Source organism: Cottoperca gobio, chromosome 16 (assembly GCF_900634415.1).
Source record: "Cottoperca gobio chromosome 16, fCotGob3.1, whole genome shotgun sequence".
Classification (NCBI taxonomy): domain Eukaryota; kingdom Metazoa; phylum Chordata; class Actinopteri; order Perciformes; family Bovichtidae; genus Cottoperca; species Cottoperca gobio.
Window position 1 is genome coordinate 3,578,715 of NC_041370.1, and position 25,827 is coordinate 3,604,541.

Here is a 25,827-nt window from a genome sequence, read left to right on the forward strand (position 1 = left end):
CCACCAAGGCCCTTTCAATAAATGACAAATAATGTGTGTTTCTGCCCGTGTTTGGGATTCACTTCTTCCTTGGCCCATGCTACACTCATCCACCAAGTTTTATGAAAATCGTTTTTTTGTTATGCTGTTGACAAACAAACCAACAAACTGAACCGAAAACATATCCCCCTTGGCGAAGGTAACGAGTAAATGCTACAGTATTATAAGCACACTTGTATTCCTGTTAAATTGAATTTTTTCAGTTTACAATATGGGCTTCTCGTTCAGGGTCTACAGTAAGTAAGGCTTTCAGAATATGTTTGAAGGATGCGCTGCAAATGTGCAAAACTAGGCTACAATATCCTGGAGGTATGTTAAAGTAAATCATTGGAAATAAGAATTATAGACCTAAATTAAACATGCTTTGTTGATGGTATTTTTATTGAAATCTTGGCAAGCTGCGCACAGATTTGTTTCCAAGGTAACATGATTTAAGATTCTGTTTGCTTTTTTTTCTTCCTCAATAATAATTGCAGTGTTATCTTTAAAGATACATGTGTGTTCTAATGTTTTCAAGTGCTGTGTAACATTCTTAATGGATTGACTCATTTCTGCTCTTAGCATTTCATGCAAATCATGTCTCAGTTTGATGTGATGGAGAGAGAAAAAACAAAGAACGAACACCACAATATTTCTGAGAGATGCGATATAAATATCACAGCAAAGTGTGTAGCCATAAAAGGTCAAACACTTTACCAGTGAAAATCACATATGCGGTAATGCTAAAGGAGAAGGAAAATATAATAAATCCTATTAAGGTCAATGCACTGAATGTACAATATGTTCCTGCAAGACAAATAATAGTTATTATGCGGGAGACAGCCATGTTTTATTAAATTGTATCTGTATATACACTACCGGGGATGTACATGCAGAATCTCAAATGCCAATGGTGACCTCTGCTTTGGGAGTGTGATATATAATATGTTATTTCAAATATTTGTATTGCACCAAAGAAGATTATTCACACAGTAAATTGTTGTGTCAATGCTCATTTCTATTAATATGAGTGATAAAATGATATTCATGTACATTCACAGATATAAAAAAGAGGAAATGAAAGATAGGATTATATGATAAAATGAATGTGTACACACTAAATAAAATAAAGCCAAGAATAGGAACTCATGCATCACACATCCTTATTTATATTTACCTCTACTATACTAGTATTACTTTCTCTTTTAAAAATGCAGCCCAGGAGATTTTCAGAATAAACAATCCGATCTGCAACATTATAAAGTTGTAGATGCACTTTAGCAGACTTGCATACTGTATATTTAAGACAGTTTTGGCTGTCTAAAATCAACTCTTAGTCTATCTATTGTTTAGCCTTTACCATTAAATATTAATGTTATCTAATCTATTAGTGATTGATGCTATTTGCTTTGCCCTACATGTGGCTTAAATGATATACAACACTGTGTATAATTACAACACTATTTAAGATTTTCCACCTGGAAAACATTTCACCTCTTATGATAATCCGTCTTAAAAAATAAAGTCTGTGTTAGGGAGTGTGCAAAAACATGATGTAGTTTTTTGTATTTGACTAAGTGTGCACACTTATGCAAACTTACTCAGTCTACTACAGCTGACTTCCCAACTCTATTATCATATCATAGTTATTAATGTATGATTGACCTATTTAAGTAATGGTATACATCTATCATTCTCCATGCTTTGTGATTACATATTTATTGCTTGCACATGATTCCTCTCCCACCCTCTGTCCTTCTCTTATTTCCTTTTTCTCCTTTTTCATCATCACTCCCCTGTTCTGTCTCTCCCTCTCTCCCCCCCCCCCTGCGACATAGCCTCTGTCTCTCTCTTTGCTGAGGTGGCTGTACCTGCTCTGACTTTGACAAAGTACTCTCCACGCGTGTAGTGGTGTTTTTCTCCATGTGTTTGTGTGGATGCAAGGGTGCACAAGAGTGTTTGTGTGCATGCACTGCCTGCACTAGCTTCCATTTTAGTTTGCAAATTTGTCTGTTTGCCTTTTGTTTAAATGTGCAAAATGTGCAAAGTGAACACATGCAGTGTTCAGATCTGTGTCTTTGTGTGAGCATACTGCAGCATACGAGCACCTACGTCCACTGCTTATGTCATACTGTACACTCATCTGTTCTGTCCTCCATTACTCCTCACTTGTTTCATCCCTTGCTCTCTTGCTCACCTTGTTTCTCCCTGTGTGCTCTGCTCCTCTCCTCTCGCACTCCATCCTCTCTCCCCTTCGCTGCCCCCACCTCCCTCTGCTTGTCTCCTCCCTCTCTGTACCCTCCCTCATGTTTCCTCCATCCTCTCTCTCTCTCTCTCTCTCTCTCTCTCCTCTCTCTCTCTCTCTCTCTCTCTCTCTCTCTCTCTCTCTCTCTCTCTCTCCTTCTCTCTCTATCGCCTTCTCTCTCTCTCTCTCTCATTGATAGTGAAGCATTTGTGACTAGAATACTGAGGAGCTAATCATTATTCCACGAGCACAGCGCAGTGCTCGGGCAGAATGTCAATTTCCCCCCCCTCCCTCTGTATTCCTCTGCCTCCCTCCCCTCTTTTGCATGCTTTTCAAGCAATAGTTAACACGGGAGCAAAGAGAAAAGTAAGGAAACACACATTCGCAAAAACACAGGGCTCTTAACACCTGCAGCGGAGTGTATGTGTAATGGTTGAGTAAGGTTTACATTTGTGCTGTGGATGGTGTTTGAAGTGTGTGTGTGCGTAATACGTAGTTGTTATGTAAAAGTGCTCCACATCAATTTGTCAAGAGCAAAGTGGTGTGGGATGGAAATGAGAGAGAGAGAGAGAGACAGCTGTTGAATGCATATTTAGAAAGTAGGGAGACAAAAACAGAGAGTGACAGCAGACTTTTAGAGGATGCAGTGAGGCCTAAATCACAGGTAATATTAATTTATATTTCCTTATCATGTTTCTGCATGTTGGATTATCAATATGTAGTTTAAACATAAAAAGGTTTAATGCGCAGACAGTCTCTCTTCACAGAGCAGATTCAGTGTCACCTAGTCGTGTTGAAATCCAAGAGAGGGGTAAATTAGACAACACACGCACACACTGGGACTGCGGGCGTGTGTCAGTGTGTGTGATGGAATGGGAGAGACAGCACATGAAGACTTCTCCTGACTTCCTAAAAACTGCAGCTGTGGGTCAAAGCTGTGGGGTAAAGCTGTGTGTGCAACCCTCCCAACCCTTTGTAAACACACACACAAACAGCACGTGCACAAAGCCAAATAAAGAATTACATTTTTTAAAGTCGGACAGATGCAGAAATAGTCATATCCAAATGTCCACACACACACACACACACACACACACACACACACACACACACACACACACACACACACCGAAAAGAAAAGCCAAGCCATATCCTAAGGGAACTGTTGGCATGACATGGCTGCAGTCTAATAGGCTCAAGCATGAGTGAGTAATAGGTGTTCCAGCACTGTCCGCCCACTGGACAAAGACATCTTGAGATGCGCATTATTATATGAGATGCAAAGTGAATAGGTGAAAACATGATGAAGCATTGGGTGGGGGGTTGTTTGAGACCAAACCAGAGGAGACAGCTCAGCATTGTCACACACTATATTTGCTCCCTTGTTTGATTAGGGGACAGCTTAGTGGACGAACCAGAGTTGATGTATCCAAAGGCTCAATTCAGAGGGTATTAGTCAATTTGGGAAACACAAATAGGCCCTTTACATTCCATCACTTGTGCCTATAAGATTTTTGTTTAGACTAAAGCAATGTGGATTAATTAGTAATTAGTTGTCATTTTGTTTATTTAAAATCTAACGACAATCTTGTACCTGACCATCTCTTTTAAAATCCTAACTTACAAATGTCACAGTTGGACAACACCGTGTTGTCAGTAGCAATTAAAGAGCCACCTCGTGCACAGGGTGACAAAATCAATGATTCAACAAACTGTGGTGAGTTTAATAGTCTTGGAGGACATAAAATGCTAAGAGAGCATCGGGGCTGCAAGGTTAAGAAAAAGATCTATATTGAAAAGGCTACTTGGACCGACCAGCACACCAGAGAGGAACAAAGGCATCATGAGGCCAAAGTCCCGGTCTCATTAGGGGGGATGAGACAGCGTAGCGTGATAGAAGTGGGATATGGGAGTTAGGCAGTGACATCATATAGTGTGAGCGGCTTCTCTGGAGACTGCTGTCTGCTTGCAGTGGGCTCACGCTGTTGTGGAGTTGTGCCTTATATGAGTGAACATTATAAATAGTGAGGAGGATGTCAGCTCCATTCAAAGGAGTCCCACATGAAGTGTCAGGGTGCTCTGGTGAGAGGGGAGATGATTTTCAGCAATGTGTGAGTGTACAGTATGTGTGCATGTGCACACCCAGATATGGAAGAAGTATTCAAATAATGCAATTAAGTGAAAGTAGAACAATGTAAAATATACTCACTATGTACTCACTCTGCAGTAAAGCTCTTTCTAGAGTATTGCAGTAGTATTACATATGCACTAATGTGTAAACGACATTTTAATTTAAGTAGAGATAATGTAACTTCTTTGTATCTGCAATCGTAATCAAAAGGGCGAGGTGTTGGTGATGACCATAAACTGCAACACGTTTGTATGTCATTCCCCATCTCTGTCTCTCTCGTATCCTGTCGTCTCTGTACTGTTAGCTGTCCATAAAATGCCCAAAACAATCAAGCAAACTTGACAAATATCTTAATCTACTAAGTAACTAGTAACAATAGTTGTAAAGTAAATGTGGTGGATCAGTCTGTCTTTTGTGAGGTGCACATTCTTCTGTAATTTCTTTGTATTTTGGACAACTCTGTAGTATTGTACAGAATTATACTGTACTTGAGTAAATATACTTACATTCTGTGTCCGCCTGCATACATGTTTGATCTGCTCTGAATGGGATTTATGCCTGTGCGTGTTTACCTCTGATTTCCCCGCTTGTGTTTGTGCATATCAGTGACATTATATCAATATGTGCCTTTAGTATGTGTGCCCAATTGCATGTTTACATCTGAATTCTGGTGTGTGTGTGTGTGGGGATATATTTGTATGCTTATGTGTGTGTCAGTGTGTTATGTGTGTCATAGGGTATGAGGCGAGTCGCGTGGTGCTGTGATAGTGTTTGTCACCCTGAGCATGTAGCCATGTCAAACTCTGTCAGGGTAGTTTACCCTGGCTAGGGATGTAACACATCCCTATGATTACTCTCTCTGTTGGCCTGTGTGTGTGTGTGCGTGTGTGAGTGTGTGTGTGTGTGTGTGTGTGTGTGTGTTTCAAATAGTGTGTGTTTTCTTTCATGGCCAGTTTTTTCCCTTTTCCCTTATTTCAAATGCTTATCGCAGAGACTGACAGAGAGAAGAGAGAAGGGGGGGGGGGGGGGGGGCGTTGATATTCATCTTTGAGAAAAAATACCTAGGAGGGAGAGAGAGGGAGAGAGTAAATGAGTGGGTGTTGGGAACGAGGAGGGGAGAGAGTGGGAGGGTGCAGGGAGAGAGAGAGCGGGAGAGAGAGAGGCGACTGTATAGAGAGAGAGAGAGAGAGAGCGAGAGATAGGGAGATGATAGATGAGAGATAGCGGGAGATATATCAGCGAGCTAGAGATATCGGAGAGGGAGAGAGAGAGAGAGAGAGAGAGAGAGAGAGCTGATTAGATTGGCGAAAGCCAAGGAGGTACGGGTATACTATTGAGCAAGGGGAAAGGCAGAGAGGAGAGAGGCAGAGGGGAGGGTGACTAAGTGAATGCAGTTTGCCGTTGCGTGTCGCCGAATCACAGCGAAGTACACAGGCAGGCATACGGATTGGACCTGAATCAACAAATGGATACAGAAAAACTGGATGTACACTGCATATGAGGAGACAATAAGGGAGGACGAATAGTCTGCCTTCATATCCTTTTATCGCTGCATCAGATACCGCTGTGAGGAACCCACGGGGAGGGAGAGGAAAAATAGCGGACAACTCATTTCTCTCTAACACCCTTGGAAGCTGTGGAGCTGTGAGCCAGAAAAGAGTCGACTGTGGGACTGGCTGGGATTGAATATATGCTCAGTAAGTATTTGTATAGGCTGTAAATATCAGTGTATGAGCGTGTGTGTGTGTGTGTGTGGATTGATGCCTCAGGCGTGTGCACTGCCTCTGATGCTTTTTTTTCCATGAAGAAATAGAAAATAAGAGAGGAAGAAAGGAATGCAAATGCAGTTGTGCTGCAATGTCTCTTTCTATTGTGATATGCTGTTTGCATCACTGAACAGATTTTTTTCCTCTTCTAATTTAAACAACTACCCCAGACTTGACTGTGTGTTTGTGCCTTTTCCTCCACAGTGCCGGTAAGTGTGTGTGTGTGAGCTGATATTAGCAACCCCATTGGTATTCAGCGGAGGGAGCTCCAGGATCTCGCTGCGCCTTTCCCCAGGATGGGATCACAGAGCGGGGATTGTGCTCGCCTGTGAAGAACCCGTTGAAATGGGTGAGTGTCCGTTCTCCTCTTCCCCCCTCTTTCCATTCTCTTTCACCTTTCATTCTTGATTTATATTTATTTATGTGCAGAGAATGTTCACCACTGATGGGTCTTCTCTTCATTTTCTTGTGTCTCTCACCCACAAACACTGTCCGACCCACCTTCCTATCACCCCCCCCCCACCTGTTTCCCTCCATCTCTCCTTCCGTCCTCCTTTCATCCAGCATCCATCTCTCCCCATCTCCCCCCATCGAGACATAAACTGGCCTGTCCAGTTTGATGGATTTGGATGAAATCTGAATGGCTCACTTCAATTTGTTGCTTCTCTCCCCCCATTCCCTCGTTGCTTCTCCCTCCCCTCCTCTCTTTGGCTGTGTCACCCCTCCCCCCCCCTCCTCGCCTCCATCCCTCTCTCGTTCTCTTCAAGCTCCTCTCCACATTCTGTTTGAATTCAGACACACCGAATACGTTTGAGTCTCTTTCCTGACACAGGCAATGAATGGAGATGCTGTTTGTGTGTATGTGTGAAAGGATTGCTATTTCTGTGTTTGTGTCAATCATTTTGCTAGCGTTTCATCATGTGTGTGCGTCAGTGACACAATGCAGAGGGCAGAGGTATGTGGGATTGGTGAAACAGAAGGTTATGAAGTAGATCCATATGTTAAATTGCTTCAGGCATAACAGCTGTGACATATACATTGCACACACACACACAGACCCACGCTGTCTCTCATTTGACATGCACTTTCGTCTTTGCACTCCTTGCTGATCTATCTTCTGCACACGAATTCACACCCACTTACATCTTTTTCACATGTGTGACACACAAACATACACTGAGCACGAACTTAACCAGTGAGCAAACACACACACATGGTCTCATCCTAAATGGTCCGAGGAGGATATGGGTGTCACAGTAGGGTCACATCTATCCATTCAGCAGTATTGATTGTACCTAATACACCGAATGGCCTCTAATGTTTCATTTTAAATGGACCGTCACCTCAGTAGACTCTGGAAAAAGGAAGGAGCCACTAAACCTATTTAATGCTTTTGTTTTGCGCTGTTAAAAGAGACGATATAGTCGCTGCATGGCTCTGAGTTTACATCCACGTTAAAGCATATATGCTTTCTCTGTGTTGTTCAGAATTAAGAAGGCATTCATCACTCAGTTGTGAGCTAACATGCAAGAGCTAAGATAACTTCTATATATTCAACAGGTGCAAACTGTTGCATAGTAATGGAGGCAAGAGTACCTGCGTACTTAGGATTTGACATCCTGCTGCTATTTTCAGATTTACGCAATCTATTTAACAAAAGGCGGTAGGATTTATAAGGATATGAAATAAAAGAAAAACTCAAGATGCATCAAAGTCTGTCTAAGCTCAGACCAACATTAGTTTTGCCATCTGTCATCTGCATGCATACCTGTCTGCCTGGAACATTGTTAGTTTGAAGGGAAGTAAGAATATGTCTTGGCACAATATAAAGGTGACACAGAGGTGACAATATGCATCGTGGCGATGAAAAATTAAGTGTTAATTAAATCAAACAGACAAAAGCACTGATATATATTTGTTTACATTAAATGCAACGGATCACAATCAAATGTCAACGTTATGAGTTTCAAATGCTGCTTAAAATCTTACAGTTGAAAGAGATGTCCTTTTGTTTCTCCTAAATCTAAAATCTGTGTAAAATGAAAACAAGCTCAGACATTTGCGGCTTCTCTTTATGAGGACATTGACATTCTTATCTATACATTTTTATTTTTCTGTTTATTTATATGTAGAATAACATTTCTCGAATAATTCAGAGCTGCTCTGTGACTAATTTAAGAGATATTGTTTTTTGCATTTGCTCTAAAACCTGAAAAAAAAGCATGAATAGTAAAACTAAACACAGTTTTACCCCTATAAAGTCCAACTTTGTTGCAGATTTAAAGGGTTTCAAACCGTGATCCCGATATCACGTATTGTACTGAAACATGAGCTGACTGTTACTACCTTCCTTTCAGTTTGAGGGTCAAAGGGATATATACGAGGACTGTCACATTTTCACAATTAACGAATTCAAACGGATATGTTATTTAACTCAACCCATGTAGCCTATTCTAAAAAAACGTTGTAGAATTTCGCTCATGTAAACGACAAGCTAGCTTTGCTATGAGGCGTTTTACAAAGTTTGCAAACAGCCATGTCTTTTTGCACCGTTTCTCCATCTATGGTGTTGAATCTAAAATGCTTCCTCCAATTACCTCTGAGATGGTGTCATGATTATCCATTCAGCTCAGCTCTCATGTCTCTCATTTCCTTTTACTTCAGCAAGGAGAGCATCAACAGCTCACTGAGGGCAGCAGGGCATGCAGTGGAGCAGAGGGACAGTGTGTTTTAGGAACAACCCCACTGGATTACGAGGAACATGCTATTGCATGTCTGCGCTGCACAATTTGAAATTTGACATCCTAACAGATCACATATTTTATGTTTTCCAAAGTTGGAATGCTAATATGAATTTTGAATAAAAATGACAGCCTACACCAAGCTGTCTACACCCGTCAAGTATAACTACTTGTACCTGAACAATGCTTTGAGCCTGGACTGCAGTCCTCTATCTGCCTCAGGCACATTCACCAGTCAGAGGTCTCTCTCCGGCCTTTGGAGCGCTCCATCACATGCATCTTGGATACTGTGTAGTATGATGGACAGCTAACTTGTAATTGAAGAAATAGACAGGAGAAATGATTGAATGAAAGCAGGCTAGGTGTGGATTTAAGATTGGATATAGGGAATAGAAGAGAAATGTGGCGAGGCGTGTTTGAAGAAGAGCTTGTTTGAGGAAAGAGTGAAAAGATCAAATCGTAGCGTGAGTGTAGAGGAGGAAGGAGCAAACAAGCAGCAAAGTCGGAGGAAGAGTGACAAGGACGGAATAGACAGCAGGACGACAGGCAGGGTGGAGTGTGACGAGGAGGAGAATGACGTACGTGATAAGGCAGAGTGACACAAATGTCACCATGCTAACCTTTTATGCACTCTTACTCTCTCTCCTCTCTACTTTGCATCTCTTCTTCTTCTTCTTCTTCTCCTTCCAGATCTGAAGCCTTGCAGAGATGGACACCAAATGGGCAGCGTGGAAGCCAACATCCACCCTCCAGCGACAAGCTTTCCACACCTAACCGCCTCCACCATCTCCAGCATTCAGCTCGAACCATCCCAGCGAGGCCTGAACCTGCAGAGTTGAGGCCGGACAAGCAAGACTGAGATACCAGACGCCGTCTACAGGAAGTAGAGAAAAGCAGAGCCTCAGAGGAGTTGACTTACAACAAACCAATCAACCTGTTGAGCATATACGATTGAGCAACTTGGACTTCATCTGAAATGAAATAAGCTGCAGTGATGCTTGAGCAATGGCATGGAGCTTTCGGACATGTCCGGATTTATCGCCCGGATATCCTGTCGAGATTTCGACACTTTTGTGCACACCTCAGAGCTGGGCCACTTTTCCAAATTGGCTTGTGGGCAAAAGCGAGTAATTGAAAATCTCCCCTCGAGAGGTTCTCTGTTCTGATTTGTTGTGGGGGAGGAGGTCTATTTTTCTTTTCTTTTTTAAAGGAACAATTAAAAAAAACAAACATTATCCCACATTTCCCCCTTTTTTTGCTTTTCACCATCTTTCTCACACATGGCAGAGAAATACATTATGAAGCAGCACCATTCTTCTTCAGCCTCCCTCGGTGACGGAGAGAGAGGAGGGACATACTGTCCAGAATAGATAACGAGCAAGCAGACTGGCACTGAGGAAAGCAGAAGGGGGGAAAAAGCAGAAAATAGAAATAAACAGATAAAGAGAGAAAGAAGAAGAGGAAAAATATAGAATTGAGACTGTTCGAAATCCTCTAGGAGACTTAGAGTCTCTTTCTAATTCGCCTGTTGGAGGCCAGTTATCGCAATGGGGAGGGTTGGGATTTACACCAGGGGGGGCACTTGAGCAGGAGAGTAGGGTTATGTCCCCCCTGTACCTGCCTGGTCTGTATCTCAGTGTTTGGCAGGAAGACAGACTGAAAGATGGTCCAGTAAACGGACAGCTATACTGACAGAAAAGCTCTGAGGCTGCTAAGACAGACAGACAGGAAAGCAGACGGACGGGAAGACGGGTACACAGCCTATTCCAAGTGTCAGGCAGAGAGCCAGTGCCGGCACAGTAGACAGCGTGCGGTTCATTGTCATTCTATGCAGTGTGTGAGGAAGAGACAGAGAGAAGGAAAGAAAGCAAAGACAGAAATAAATAAGAGGAGCATCCCCGTGTTTGTAGCTTCTGGTGAATCTTACTCCATCTGCATCCACCTCAGTCAGTTCGGTGGCAAGCCCATGCACTAGAAAAACAGGCTGGGAGGGAGGGGGCTGTTACTAGAAAGGAAATACAGGTTGGAGAGAGAGCGAGTGAGGGAAGCAGAGAAACAGAGGGAGAGAGCAGGTGTCGGAAATCCTCCCCTTCATCTGCTTGTCATTTACTCCTTTATGTTCTCTCGTCGTCTGGCGAGGTGATTGGTTTTCTGATGCCGGCGTTCCTCTGCTCATAGGCCGGCCACCATCCAGAGAAAAACAAGAGGTCGGCAGACAGAGGGAAGCAAAAACAAAGACAGCATAAAAGGAAAGGTGGAGCCCCTTTTTGATTGACTAATTTTTCACCCCTTTCTTTTCTTATTTGTCAAGACGGGCTGCTGTTTTTCCCCCCCGCTTTTTTTTCTTAAAGTAAGAGATAGAAAGAAGAAAAACACCGGCCCAATCAATCCCTCATTTTCTCTGCACACAGAGTTGAACCTCTCCTTTCATCAATTGTTGATTTTTCTCGCCTTGATCTAAAGGGATTATTTTCTCCATCTGAGTATAAACATTGGAATCCTCAGATTCCCTCTATAGGTCCTCACCCCCAATGACAAAGTGTGAACCCCTTTGACTCCCCCACGGCATCCCCCCCTCGGCTGAAGTGCTAAAACCCTGTGGTCTCAGATCTCCATGCCTGTGTTGACTCACTACTACAGCGATAACATGGCACAGCGCTTCTGATACCATCTGATTCATTCTGTAAGTAGGACTCTCTCTCTTTCTCTGTGTGTGCATGTATGTGTTCACATGTACTCTGCATGTCATTAGTGCGTAAATTAGCTCATGTATGCAGAAAAAACAACTGTGGTCCATCTTTCTGCAGTGTTGGTTTTATGGTGTCCTTACAGTGGATTTGCTTTCCTGTGCTTCCTCTGCTCTAGGCAATTTGAGAATATGTGTGTGTGTGTGTGTGTGTGTGTGTGTGTGTGTGTGTGTGTGTGTGTGTGTGTGTGTGTGTGTGTGTGTGTCTGCCAAAGAAAGAGATTTTGATCTTACAGCCAAGCTTACAACAGCATCAGAGTGGTGTCAGAAAGAGGCAAAGGAGGTGCCTTTCTCTGTGTGTGAGCGTGTGTGTGTGCACGTGCTTCCATATTGGTCCTGAGGTTAATTTGAACTAATTAGTAGTGAGTATTTTTGCTTCTGAGAGCAGTTTTTTGGTTGTGTCGGTGTACTTGCATTCATTAGGGTGAGACGGAAAACGACTAAAACTGAAGAGGGTGAACCAGCTAATGAGAATGACGCTGATTTCCTGACTAGTTTTTTGTTGCCTTCATTTCACGTCTAATGCCCTGAGCATTACACCCCGGCTGCATATAATGTCAGCCTCCTTTTATCTCCATATGTGTTTCCTTGGATGAAACGGTATACTGAGACCCAAACTCTGCAATGTCCTGCATATTACTAAGCCCATCTATCTCCGCGGACACATCCACATCTTCATACACTCCCACAGTCACCAGGCCCTGCACCGGGAGACGCTCAATCAAGATAGTCCCTTCAAACAGACCAATGAACTGTGAATAACGCCATTACACAAACTCCCAGCTCAGAGCGTTACAGAGACAGAAAGATTGTGAGGGTGGAAAAAAAGGATGGAAAAAGGCGACAGAAAGAGAGAGGGAGAGGGAGAGAAAAGAGAATGAAAAACATTAGAGCAAGAGCAGAAGGGGAAAGAGAGAGGAGAGACAGAAAGCAACAGAGAGGAGGACACATAGAGGAGGGAGGGTGAGAAACAGAGAGAGAAAAAGGGAGTGTGCGGGTCTAGAGGGGCCGCGGAGCAGGAAAAGACCTCTGCTCCATGGGAGCACTCTGATGGGCTTAGCAAGGTCCCGCTTTGTTCACACTGTTGGTCAGCCTCTCAGAATTAAGATTACTAAATAATACGATTACTGCAGCTGCACACTGATAACATGCTGCTGCCGATCCCCATTGTCACTGTCAGAAAACCCAGAGAAGAGAGGAGGACTGGCATATGATGGCATCAAAGGCCTGACAGTACTGACTACATTTCACAGTCACAAGGCCCCTTGCTTCACAACATGGCTTCTCTGCTTGCAGTAGAGTGAAAGAGGAAAGACATGATGTGACTTTTAATATGACAAGTGGCCGTAAATAAAAGGACACTGAGGCAAAAATATTATTAGCACAGGTTTTCTCCTCAAATTGATGGATGTTGTCATTATGTTCAATCATGTGACATAAATTTTTACTGACCTTATCTCTTCTCCAGTTGTTAATGTTGCGCTGTCAGCTCCAAAAGGGACAACAAAAAAGTAAACAAGGAAACCTCAGTATATTACCTGATTTCACATGTGTAAACATAAACCAAAGCTCTTATGGTGAGATGTCTGCTCCTTATCTCGATGTTTTACACCACATTCTCTGCGTGGGCTATTTGTTTCATGTTACCACGCTTGACAGCTTTGACACGGATTCCTGCCAAGTTGACCTTGCAGTTTAAAGTGTAATAAAAGCTGAATTCCCAGGCTGTGTTGCACATCGATACGTGTTCTTCTGGTAGCTGATAAATGGTCTCACACCCCTCTGGAGAGGGGAAAAACAAGCAGGCAGCAGAAACCGCTGTCCAGTCCTGCTCAGTGGAAGTAAAGTACAACCGCCTGAAACCCACTGTTCCCAGAGTTCCCATCAGGGTTGGGCTGGGCTCAAACCCCCTCCTATGAGAAAGGAAGTAGCTTCACTCTCCTCTCAGCAGGAGCAACCATTTGCCTTCAGAGCTAAAGATTAGCTTGGAGCAGGAAATAGAAGACGCTTTTAGCATGGGATGGTATTGTACAACAGTAACAAATAACCAGCCAGAGCGGAGAGGGGAGGGCACAAAACAAAATCAATGAAATATGACACACAGCAAAAACATGCAGCTTAGAACTGCCCCAGAGCACTGCAAGTTGGCAACCATTCATTCCTGTTTCCGTGCAGCACATTTGTCATCTAGTGGAGGTTTCATGTACATGTCATGGAGTGTATTTGTTCAGTGACATCATATGAACTTTGAACCCAGGCCCTTCCCAGCTGAGCCCCACAGTCACATAATAACTGTATGAGTCATTGAGTAGAACCAGTACAGCTCCAGTCAAAAGGCATCCATATTGAATCACATGCACTCTGCTCAGCGAGTCCAGACATGCAGAAACAGAAAGGCAATATTCAGATGATGTGCCTAATTATCAGTTCTATGTTTGTGTCATTGGCTTTTCTCCTTTTTAAAGTGCTTTTCACAGCAGCAGTATACTGGGTTTGTACTGTATGATCCCATCGTTTACACTTGACTTGGTCTAAATTATGGTAGAAATGTTCACGGTTCATAAGATAATCTTTTGCGTTGGGTTTCAGAGCTTCCCATTATTGCCCCTGTTTGTTACCAGTTAGCTCTTTTCAGATCAGTGATCCCATCATACCTCAGGGTTAGATTTTCTAATCGCTGATGTAGATTTTTTATTTGCTTTTTCCAATTGGCAATATCGTTATTTGATGATTCTCCACTTACTGTTTCGGCAGAAAAACACAATTCCATATTGTCTGCATCATTAATCATTTTACATTTCTTTGTTGCGAACAGCTGCTCCTTCTTCAAAGGTGGTAAGCAGCTGTTATTTCTTTAACTGTGCTGTAAAATAGCAGGGAACACTTCACTCTTCTCAGAAAGGTATACATTTAGAGTGTTATCGCAGGAATAGATCATTGTTAGAGTGTTATCAACGCTGAATCAAATATTTTCTGTGACTGGCTTCTGCTATCATGCCCCATGATGCCTCTTGCATGGTAGTTTACCCCTGAAGTGTCACAGACAGCGCCTGCTCCAAAGAGAGCCACGCTAATTTGGGATGAGATCTCTTCTAACACTCAGCAGCACTTCAGTTTCCTCTGCCTTCAATCCTCTGCCGCTTGACCACCAGCGCGAGGCACTGCAGCCTGCACTAAACCTTTGCTCCTCATTGCCTAATGGAGCACAAAAGATGTCCCTGTTTGCTTCGTTGTTTGTCCACTCCTGCTTGCTCTAGGCTAGCTGGCCTTAGGGAGAAAGCTTGAGTGAGTGAGCTTGTATGCGTGTGTGTGTGTGTGTGTGAGGAGGATGACAAGAGATGGACATTAGCACACGCATGCCCTTTCCATAATGTGCTCCCGGCTGGGCTGTTTGGATGGCCATAAAGTGAATGCCACTAATGGCCTCTCAGTTAATGGAGTCATTAAGATTGGATTGCAGAAAGATAAAAGCAATGCGTATAATGTGTGTGTACCGGGTGGAAGTGTGATCATTTGTATATTTGTACTGTTACTGTAAACGCTTTGTGTAGGCCTATTTCTAGTTATTTAGGGCTTCAGTAGATGCACCCAAGACAACACTAAGGCAGTGGCACTGCTGCATTAGCATCAGTAGAAAAGGTCAGTATTCTATCAGTGTAATTGTAATGTGGTCTGAGGCTCAGGTGATCTGTCCTGACCATCGGTCCTGACTCGGCTTGTCCTAATCAGCCGGCTGGCGGATGCTCAGGATGTCACAGCTTTATTGTTGCACCGCTAGATTGCCTTGTGTGAGTGTGCAAGTGATAAAGGCTGAAAGGCTTGATTTGAGGTCATTTCAGGACATGTCCCCCAGAGAATATTGCAAGGCTGGCGAAAGGCATTCTGGGTAGTGTTGCGTGTTGTTTTCATGGTGGCATGACTGCTCATTAAGTCTATGTCAATTTCTTGATTCTCACCAGAGGGTTTGCTATGTCACTGTGCTCATCATGTTTTAAGCTTCAGCTGCGGTCCAGCTTGCCTCATTCACTTGTTGTTTGGAATGAAATGCAGCGTTTATTGCACCACAAGGGGAAGCTAGTTTGTAGGCAGACCTAACATTAAATCACATGATAAGATAATTAAAACAGAATGAAAAAACTCTTTATAGTTAGCCAAGACAGAGAGTAAATAAGGCAACTGCTAAACTTTGTGTTTATTCACCATTTCTTTCAAAATAGAGGTGTATTTTACTACACTGTTTACAAATATTCACAAATCTTTGCCAGCCTCACGGGTATTTATCTGTCAAAATGGTGTCCGCTCATGAATCAGAAGATTGGAAAATACATTTCAGAGTGAAAGAGTGCACCTTTTAATCTAATCAGTTACTAAGCAGGCGAAGCCCGTAGCTGGAAAATGGAGTCTCAGCAGGGGGAAGTCGCACCGCAATCACTGATCAAACCTGCATGCAGCCCCCCGAGGAGGCCGGAGGGGGTCAAGCTGTAAAACATGTACAACTAATTTCATTTCACCGTTATTTTCTTCTGAGATAGGATACTGAGGGCATATCATAGGAGTGATTGTTGTGATCAGATATTTCATTATCGTTAGTCAACACAGTGTGAAGGGTAGTAAATTATATTTGATTGAAAATATATGTATCCGTTAAGCCTTTTTGAAAACTCCATATTTAAACAGTGTTATTACAGCCGAAGGTCTTTATAACAGTGTGAGCTGAAGCAGTCTTGTACTGTTCATCCACTCTGGTACAATTCTACATAATTGCTTTTGTGTGAAAAATGTTTCAAAAGTCATCCAGGTAACAGCATTGTCAGCTTTGGTCTAGTGACTCTATTTTACATTTTAATTCTACACAGTGGTTCCTGCTGAGCAGCAGTTTGCCTGACAGGGTAATAATAGCACTCATCATGATATCTCAAGGTATCGCTTCTCTCTTTAGCCGATCATTAATAAACGTAGCATTCAGCTCAGCGCGGTTACACTACAGTACTTCCCCCTAGACCAGGATCATATAGAATTTGGACATATTTCCTTTACTTGGACAACATGCATGCTGTTAAAACACCAGTGTAGTTGAAGACCACCCATGTCGTGTTTACGAGCAAGGTAAAGCAAAGTAGCCCTTGTGGACGTACCAAATATGCTGTTGTAGTATTTTTTCAAAAGAAAGTATAGGCCTTAAATCATTATATACAAAACAATAAAACATAAAATGGACTTTGTCTTCAGTCTCACCTAAATCACATAACAAGCGAAGCCTTTTCTCTTCCAGGAGACCATTAAAGCGGCCCGTTACTATAAATAACAGTGATGTACTTGAACATAACTGTGCACATAGAGATCTTCGGCTTGTTGTTCAAGTCTTCTTCACATACTGTAAGGTGTTTCAGTGAAGGGATCTTTTTTACAAGACAATATGATCATAATGTAGGTTTGTTCCGATCATATCATCAATAGACCGTCTTCGCTTAGAGATAAGGAACAATGTGTGCTGCCATGAATATTATACTGTAATCAGTTTGGTACAATAGAAAATAAATGAATCATAAGAAATAAAGATTTAGTCCAGAGACGTCCATGCAAAATGAAAATATTATTTTTGTTTTGGAGGTTTCCATCTCACATCATTTTCTTGATTTTTACTTGATATCTACAAAACATGACACAGCATTTTCTTTGTAAATTAAAGATGTATGTCGATATTATTCTCGGATGTTAATAACATCACCCCCCCAGAGAGTTTTCATCATTATCAAAATAGCTGGTGTTGAATCATCTTCATGCTGTTTTCTACCTGGACAGAATTCAGCAGATGCATCATCCTCTGTCAAATATTCAGTAAAATGTTAATTCAATTAGCAAGAAGTTGTGACCTATTGGGAACTTTTATCTCTTCAATTAGTCAGCCACCCAGGTTTTTTTTCCTAGCATTGGTTAATAACAACTTTAAATAGAGAAAACGGCAGACTACTGATTTATAGCACATGTTTATTCATAACCTTTCAACAACAAGGCAATTCTAAGTGCTTTACATAATACATCAAAACAAGGTGTAAATGAAACACAAGGCAATTCAAATTGACACAACAGGATTTCAAAAAACTAAATAAAATAGACAAATCAAACAGTAGAATATAAAGTACAGTGTGTGACAAAGAGAGGTTTTGAGAACTGATATGAAAGATCTGAGAGTTAGAACAGATCTCTGTTCCAGATATGCGATGCATAAAATCTAAATGCTGCTTTTCCGTGTTTAGTTTGGGGGACAGTAGTCAGAGCCGTCTCAGCCGTTCTCAGAGGTCTAGATGCTTCATTACAGAGAAGCAGATCAAAAATATGTTTGACCCTAAGAAGTTCAGTGCTTTAAAAACCAACAGTTGTATTTTAAAATCAATTATTCGACAGGAAGCGAGTGTAAAGGTCTGGAACGATGCGTTCCACTCTTCTGGCCTTAGTGAGGACTCAATCAGACGCTCCTGGATGTTTCCAGATCTAGACACAAACACGACTGAGCCTCTACGGTGGCTGCCACTAATTCTTCACCAATAGTAAAAGTTTCTTAGCGACACGGTTAGTCACTAAGTATGACGCTCTCCGTGCACTCGCATGTGTTGATGTGGTGCGATCAGTAATTCTTTATGTCCTTTTTGTTCATGTTTCTTTCTTTCAAACAACTCCAAGGGCTTGTCTTTGAATGACGGGTGCCGGCGTTATGAAGGCTTCGTTGCCTCATTTGCGAGCCTGTATATTATGCAGAGCGGCGCATGTAGCGATAAACACGTATTGAGGTTTTTCTCGCTACCGGTGGACTCCTGATGTTGTCTCCTCATTGGGTCTTTTCCATTTTCCAAAAAGCTCTTTAAAGACATTTGTTTTCCACTCATTGTTGCTTGTGGGCTTACTTTTTTGAAGTAAAGTATCACGTGACAGACGAGCGTCTTGACATGTGTCAAGAGACACAGACGCACAGACAGATGTATCCGGTGATTTTTCAAAATAAAACCTTTCAAAATAAAATATTTTTTTATTCAATCTTTCTGTGCGGCCCGGTACCAAATGACCCACGGACCGGTGTTTGGGGACCACTGCTGTAGGGGTTTAAGGATGCAGCTCAACGTGAGGAATTCAACTGAGGAGCAACTTATTCAAAAGGAGCAATTCTCCCATAAGACATCTGTTTGTACTGGATAGACTTATTAAACAAAATGGCAACTCCACTTCCTTTCCTATGCACTCTAGCATCGCTAGTTATAAGAACTGCTGCACTGTTATCTTTGTCCAGCCAAGTTTCAGTTAAAAACATAAAATCAAGATTGTGTTTTGTAATTAAATCATAGAATAAACAATAATTTTCCTGCCAAAGTCCTGGTAGTCTCTGCTTCTAGTTCCTAAAATATAGTCTAAGGCCAAATCCCATCACCACTTCCATGTTTGGCCTCGTGTCTCATTGTCTCCACAACACTCATATTTTGGGATTGTGAGTAAAGAGCCTGTTATCAGCTCTACCAAGTATTAATATGCGAATCAGTTCCAGCTCAGCTGCCCTCGTCCAAATGGTGATGCAGCAGTTGATTATGGGCTCCTGCATGATTTTAAACTGCTGAATATTTAATTGACTAAATGAAACACAGTACTCCAAATGAGCTCATATCATGGCATTATAACTGAATTAAAACAAATGTAATTAATTAACTCATTTGTGGTTTTATGGGCTTTAGATTTCCACCAGGGTGCGGAGGGTCTGGAAAATATGAGACAACACTCGGCTGCGATGACAACCCCCCCCCACCACTCCCCCTACTGCAACCACATATACAGAAATGTCAGGAAATAGTACATTATCTGCATGATTGCCTTTTTGGTGTATAACTTTCAGATTAACTGCGTAAAGTACATTCAGACACCAAGGGAAGGAAGTGTTGGCTGTAATTAAGCTCATATGGAGGGTGTGTGTGACATAATGTAGAAATGCGTTGCTAAAGCAAAGTAACTCCTTAAATGGTTTGACACCTTCCTGAGGGCAAAACCTTTCTGCTTACTTAAAATGAACAATAGCAGCACATCTTCCAAGAGGCTCAGTTCAAATGAAAAACAATTTTTGCCTCCGCTTCAGTGGTACTTCATGAAATCCACAGAGTAACTTGACCAGTGTTTATTTCAAGTCCTCCCGAGCGTTCACTCGCTCAGGAATCAAAGTCTAAAGCTCGAGTAGTTTATCTTGTGCTTTTCTCTGAATCTCCGAGTGCTGCTGTGATTTTTCACTTTCACCAAACCCAGAAATGTTGTAGTCACAAAATGCTTTATTTGTGCACAATTAAGTGCATTTTTGCACAAGAAGATTGACGAGGAGCTCGTAGTTTTGCATCTGTGAACACAAGTGTACTTCATACGTGAACATCTGATGTAGCCTGTGTTTGTGCATACGATGTTAGGTAATATTAATGTTGCGTAGGCGTCGTTTCCGTCTGTGTGAGTGATCTGTCAAAAGGCCGTATTGTGCAGCATGTGTGGTTATAATTCCTTTGAATTTGATTCATGATGAAACCCTATGGGGGGAGGGGGAGCTTCGAGTGTGCATTCTACCGTCGTCATGGTCGATGTTTTGTGTTACTATCATGCTGTGAGGCACAAACTATCTCAGATTGCTCATGAGACAGTCTTTGATCTGAAAATAAAAAAGGCTGAGAGCAGATCCACACAGGTGATACGGGCCTATTAGCACCTGCAGTCTGCCTCAGCGTTTTGTGCACTGGGTGGCAGTGACCTATAATGGTATTGCATTTATACAGAAAGGGTACAGCAGCCAGGCATTTTGCTTGCTGGGTGAGGCATAACATTTCTGACCGTTGTCATGGTGTTTGCAGGTAGCTTAGCAGTTACTTTGGTTAGATAACTTTGGTTAAACTACCTTACTGTGTCTTTGATTATGTTGCCTGGATGCAAGAAACTTTGTAAATATGTGAGCAATAAATCAAGCAGAAAACAGCGAAGGTAAACGTCTGGACAATAAAATTGATTGGTGCGTTACCCAGTCGATGCCTACGACGCATCAGTTCGCCGAAATAGCAGCCCCACAAAGATAACATAAAGGAATCAGTAGGATAACGTGGGACATAACATATTGTGTGTCCTACTTAAACGATGGTGGATGAAAGCTGTTAAACATTTGGTACCAAATTGTGGATTAGGAATAGATTGTAGGTATTATATACCAGGTGTTATATTGACTTTGATTTTATTTAATGGCATCTAAACCGGCAATAACTGCAGCAGAAACAAGCTCTAAACACAACACTTGACATTATGTCCTCATAAAATTGATATGGCAAACTTAGTATTTAAATCGTCGTATTTCAATAACTAGCAGATACGGAGAAACACCAGCATTCAGTTTAAGTCACCTGGCAACCTGATGAATGTGTTGGGATACTCACAGTTTGGAATTTGAGCTATTGGACTCAATTTGCGATGATCCTTTGTGTGCAGACCTTCCCTCACTTCCTGCAACCTGACTTCACCTTTTTGCACCTAAGTTTGAAAACTCAGCTGATAAAACCAAAACACAGCCGTGTGTTCTTTTTCTTTCCTCCTCTTCCCTTGACGGACCTTCCCGGTTCCCTGCGGCATCGGCCCAGCAGAAAGCACGCCACCGCAGCCCCCAGCATCAGATGGCTCTCCGATCGCTGGACTTTCTCATTTGACGGCAGAGGACGCAAGCGCCTGTCCAAAGTAAACAAGTTAATTGCATACAGCGGCTCTCCACCGTCAGCTAGCCTTCACAATATGAGCAAGAAGTAGTTAGCAATGAGCTAACTGCATTCTGCAAGATAACAAACGGAGCGACCGGTCTCCTCCGTCCTGCACACAGCTGACTAAGCAGTAAACAGCAAAGACACAACGACTCGACCGGCAGCACGCCGCCATCAGCAAAGAGAGCACGCCTGCTTCCCTTCATCTCAAAGGATTAGCCAGCTAAGCTAACGGCTAAGTAGCCTGGGCATAGTATATTTAGTATACATTAACTTTACAGAGCTAAGTAAACGTAGAACTTCTATGCTGTTGTAAATTTGACACACAAGCGCCCGCTTTATATGTCCCCTATGTTCTACACACGTATGTGCTCACGTACACAGAGCACATAGAGACGGTCACACTAATTATTTTTATATTTATTATTTTATTAATACATGCTGGTTTATTTAATGGTGTACAAGAGTGAGTATTGTCAACCTCTACTATCAAAGAATCCTTCAACCATTACTAGCTTTTTATTTGGTAATTTTGTTTACAGTTATTAATATAATTATTAATCATGTGTGCTGTGTTTGGAAACACTGCTGATGAGTGAATCAAAACAGTAAAGCCAAAACTCTCAAACTCTCTTTAGGGCTGAGGGGAACTGCAGAGTTGGGTGATTTATAGTCAGGACTACAAACGACCCCCCTCACATTACAAATAGCAGATTTAACGGTACAGTTAGGACTAATCTGCATAATACTTAAGAAAATAAGTGTGACCTGATTGTATCCTGGTGGAAAACCAAATACATCCCAGGTAGCTAATTAGCTGTTATATGTTTCCCCAGTGTAGATTCATTGTTTACACGACAATGTCAGACCTTTGCCCACACCGACAAATCAGGACAAAATGTACAGCTACCATTTCACTGCCTGAAGATTTGTGTAACCTCGGCCCCTGATATCACAATTTTCCAATTTGGCCATCGAGTCTCAATGGGACATAATCAGTCGAAGGCAGTTTGCCGGTGGCCAGTGATATCCTGTCCACGATAATAACAACAGTGTCTCATAAGGGGATAACTTGCCTTATTGCTCAATGGATTTACATACAGCAGGTAATCATTGTTACCACAGGCTGTCTGTGACTGATGGTGTGTGTCAACACTACATGCAGCCTTTGTTTTCATTTGGCAATCATGCCTGTCGAGCCATGCTGCTGCAGAGATCAATGTACAATTTGGATGATTGTAATGTGTGTGATTGTCTGTGTGTGTGTGTGTGTGTGTGTGTGTGTGTGTGTGTGTGTGTGTGTGTGTTACCTGTGGGCCATCATCTTCGCTGCTGCCATGAATCCATCTTACTCAGGGTTGTTGTGAAGCAGAGAAAACATAGGACTCTTTTCACGAGAGACCATTCCATTACAACGGCAACCTGATTTACTCTCCCACCACAGCTTTGATATTAAAACACTGCTGTGCGATAATCCATTTTAAGAGAAAACCCAAATTCAGAAATATGCTAATAAAGGGAAGTATGTGTGTGTGTACAACCGTATCCTCTGAGGCTTCAGTAGTGAGGGAATGTTGGAGGCTGAGGGGAGGGGGGAGAGAGGAGATGGGAACGATAGCTCAGCAGAAAGGTGTGAAGTCCTCCAGTGGCTAGCTAATCTGCCAGGCTTAGGGCAGCTGGTTTTCTCCATGCTCTCATGGACAAAGACAAAAGCTCTGTTGGATCACCTTTCAAGGCGCTTGGGCCACAGCCACAGGGGGCAACCCAAACACATCGATTAGCCGTCAGGAAAGTAGGGAGAGGGGGGGCAGAGAGTGAGTGGCAGACTAACTCTCTCCTTATCCTCCCTCTCCCTCCACCTCCGACCACCTCCTCCAGCTCAGGCCACTGCTTTCTCACGGGTGTTGGTGAAGGTGTGTTGAGGGAGAGCAATAGACAGAAAGAAAGACAGGAATCAAACAAACAGGCGAGCCCAGAACAGCCGTGTTTTGTTTTTCTCTGATCAGAAGCCAAAATTTGAGAGCGTGCTCGTGTGTGTGTGTGTGTGTGTGTGTGTGTATGTGTGTGTGAGTGCACGGCAGCTGCTGTGTTTATCTGTATGAAAGCTTTACGGTAAATAAAGCTTGAGTCCTGGCAGCGAGACAGGTGCAGCAGGCTGGGCCAAAGGAGAGCTACTGTAACTCAGGAAGAGAGAGAGAGAGAGAGAGGAAGAGTGAGAGGAAGAGTGAGAGGAAGAGAGCAACTCTCTTGAAAGTGCCAACCGGACAATCTTTTGAAGTGGCACATATTGGCATATCATGAATAAACATGATCAATGTTTACTTTCGAGCAAAGCAAGGCTGAAGGTGTGAGGCTCATTAGAGACCAAGAGGCCATGTTGATAAAAAGAACTGTGGCCGAGTTCATTTACTGCACCGAGAAGTGCTGCGAGTTCATCCGGTAGTATTTATCATTTGAACCCCTCGCGTTCGTCTAATCGTGTATACACTGATGAGAAAGAATGCAGGCACTAATTACAAAGAAAATTGAAGAAAGCTAAAGTGCATGTAGACATGAAAACATCTGAGATCATCTACTGTACTGTATTAGCCATTCATTGCTCAGTATTTCAAAAATAACCTACCAATTATGTTGTCAACCACTTAATGACACTGTTTTGTCAGTTCATTTATTAAGCAATACATTAACCTCTAGAGATTCACTGTAATGACATGTTGTAGGACAGGTAGGCCATCTTTCTGTTGCCGGATGACAATATCTATTACTGCTGATAATCATGTGCAAATGACATAACTCTCCCTCCACTTCCACTCCCAATGATAACTCATCTATAGGCACTTGGAATATTAACCCAGTACTCACCCAAGGCTGAGAATATGAACCAGCACTTTATAATCCCATGCAGCCCTGTGCAGCGGTGGTGTGATTAGAAGCCCTGCCTGGTGAACTGCTAATACACTCGCTGGAGTTTGTTAGCCTCCAGTATGGCAGGCTGCTGGTTATGAAAAACCCTCTGCATAGCCAACAGTACCCCCACATCACTCAGGAGGAAATACACAGTTTTCACCGACTTTCCTTCGGCGTTAAAGGCGGTGCACTTTAACTTTTTTTCCCCTTGCGAACTGAATACATGTCACAACATATAGGGTTCATCTGAAAGCATTAGAGGAATCAGTAACAGTCCTTAAGTCTTTCTGAGGCGGATCTGGCTGGAGATTAAGCAACATCGGTTAAAGGAAGATGGGAGGGAAAATGTGTTTTGGTCTTATAGGCATTTGACAGCTCCTCCATAATACTGAGCTAATCCTTTTTATACAGTGTTTGTCTGTCTGTCTTCCTTTTCTACACACATTGGCAACATCCAAACACGTACACAGATGTACCACATGCAGTGATGGAGGAAGCATTCAAAGGTTTTACTGAAGTAAAAGTATTAATACTACAGTGTATATATATATATATTATGTCCGGCAGTGGCTCAGGCAGTAGGGGTTTGGACTGTGAGCCGTAGGGTTGCTGGTTCAACTCACCAACCTGAATGGAGTGTGACTGCTACTTGGAGAGGTCCCAGTTCACCTCCTGTTGTGCCAGCGTATTGCCGATATTTTGTGTACGCCATATTTTTGTATACGTTATGCATTCGTTGGGCATTCGTCTGATACATTTTGTATTAGTAAGTGACACGCTATCAATAGGTTAGACATGTCTATCTGTATATGTTCACTTTTCCAATCCGATGAACAGTTGGACGTATTTGGATACGTTTTCAGCCATACAGATATGTGTGGGCCTTAAAGATTACCGTATACCTTAAATTATGACTATTTATCTTAATTTATTAGTTGAATTATATTTTCTATTAGTAATCGAAATCTGCAAAGTAACAAGTGGTGGTACAATATTGGTTTCCAAAATGTATTGAAGTGCGCACACACACACACACACACACACACACACACACACACACACACTCTGTCTCTCTCTCTGTCTGTCTGTCTCTCTCTCTCTCTGTCTCCCTCTCTGTCTCCCTCTCTGTCTCTCTCTCTCTCTCTCTCTGTCTCCCTCTCTGTCTCCCTCTCGTCTCTCTCTCTCTCTCTCTCTCTCTGTCTCCCTCTCTGTCTCCTCTCTGTCTCTCTCTGTCTCTCTGCTCTTCTCTCCGCTCTCTCTCTGTCTCTCCCTCTGTCATCTCTCTGTGTCTTCCCTCTCTGTCTCTCTCTCTCTCTCTCTCTCTCTCTCTCCCTCTCTGTCTCCCTCTCTGTCTCTCCTCTCTCTCTCTCTCTCTCTCTCTCTCTGTCTCTCTGTCTCTCTCTCTCTCTCTCTCTCTCTCTCTCTCTGTCTCTCTGTCTCTCCGTCTGTCTCTCTCTGTCTCTCTCTCTCTCTCTGTCTCTCTGTCTGTCTCTCTCTGTCTCTCTCTGTTCTCTCTCTCTCTCT

General features: G+C 42.6%; 1 protein-coding gene across 1 annotated transcript in view; it reads left to right on the forward strand.

Annotated features, from left to right (window-relative positions):
• grik5 (glutamate receptor, ionotropic, kainate 5) overlaps positions 1 to 25,827 on the forward strand; it is a 93,172-nt gene that overhangs the window by 1,346 nt on the left and 65,999 nt on the right. Inside the window, exons 2-4 of the mRNA XM_029451808.1 lie at positions 5,953 to 6,091; positions 6,365 to 6,509; positions 9,592 to 11,584. The gene's annotated coding sequence lies outside the window, so the exon portion shown is untranslated. The remainder of the gene's footprint in view (positions 1 to 5,952; positions 6,092 to 6,364; positions 6,510 to 9,591; positions 11,585 to 25,827) is intronic.